Source organism: Amia ocellicauda, chromosome 6 (genome assembly GCF_036373705.1).
Source record: "Amia ocellicauda isolate fAmiCal2 chromosome 6, fAmiCal2.hap1, whole genome shotgun sequence".
NCBI lineage: Eukaryota > Metazoa > Chordata > Actinopteri > Amiiformes > Amiidae > Amia > Amia ocellicauda.
The window spans coordinates 41,782,875-41,783,918 of record NC_089855.1 but is presented as its reverse complement, the minus strand read 5'-3'; the positions used below and the strand labels follow the sequence as shown (position 1 = coordinate 41,783,918).

Here is a 1,044-nt window from a genome sequence, read left to right as displayed (position 1 = left end):
AATTCACTTGAATATTTTACTGGTAGCACGTGTGTAGTGGTTTTTATTGAGGGTTTTTAGAATAGGCTGTGTTTTTTTAATGTTTTTTAGGTGTTTCTAGTTTGTTTTAAATGTTTTGTTAGTATTTCTTTAGTAAAATAAAGGTGTTAATATTCAAAAAATCTCTCTCTCTCTCTCTCTCTCACACACACACACACACACACACACTCTCTCTATCTCTCTCTCTCACACACACACACACACACATAAACAGCCAGCAAGACTCACCAAGCCAGCCAGCTCAGCGATGACATCAGGAACCTCTCTCTGAGCTGACTGCTATGACATCACAGAGCACGTGCATTCCGTTGCTTGCCGTCTGTCAACCACTCAGTCACTGCCAGCCAGACTGCCTGGCTGGCTGGATGGGGGGGCTGTTTGCTGCTGCTGCGTACCTTAGCAAGCTTATTTGCTTGACCGGCCTTCCTCCTCTTCCGCCCACATGCCCACCTATGCCCGATCTGCTGTTCACCTGGATCACAGCTCCGCCCCAACAAGGCAGAGCCTCCCAAGAATGGTACAAACTCATCCACATTCCCCTCCATGGAAAGCTTTAACAAAAGGCAAAAGCGTTATAAGTAATGAAGAGGAACCCGAGTCCAAGACGCTTCCGACCAGCCATACATATTTGTGTGTATTAAAGATCACATTTTATTACATTTTGTTTTTCTGTACTATATTACATCTTATTGTGATTTATAATGATATTGTTTATTGCTTTGACAATACAAATGCACTGAATTGAGAGAGAGAGAGAGAGAGAGAGAGAGAGATAGAGAGAGAAGTGCTAGGGCACATCTGTAACATTAACTAGGGAACATTCGTCACATGCTTAGGGAACATACATATCATACAGGGAACATTTGTAAAACGAATTAGGGAACATTTGTGACATACTAAAAGGACATATACTGGTAAAATGTTGGGCACATTTGAAACAACAAAAATGGCATTTGGTTATTTATTAGGGACATTAATACCAGTCTGTGCAAATATCTATGCATA

General features: G+C 41.4%; 1 non-coding gene across 1 annotated transcript; it reads right to left on the bottom strand.

The window, feature by feature from the left end:
* Positions 1–525: 525 nt before the first annotated feature.
* LOC136751973 (U5 spliceosomal RNA) lies at positions 526–640 on the bottom strand. Its single transcript, XR_010817156.1, has one exon. It is a non-coding gene; the product is annotated as a U5 spliceosomal RNA (small nuclear RNA).
* Between the last annotated feature and the right edge of the window lie 404 nt (positions 641–1,044).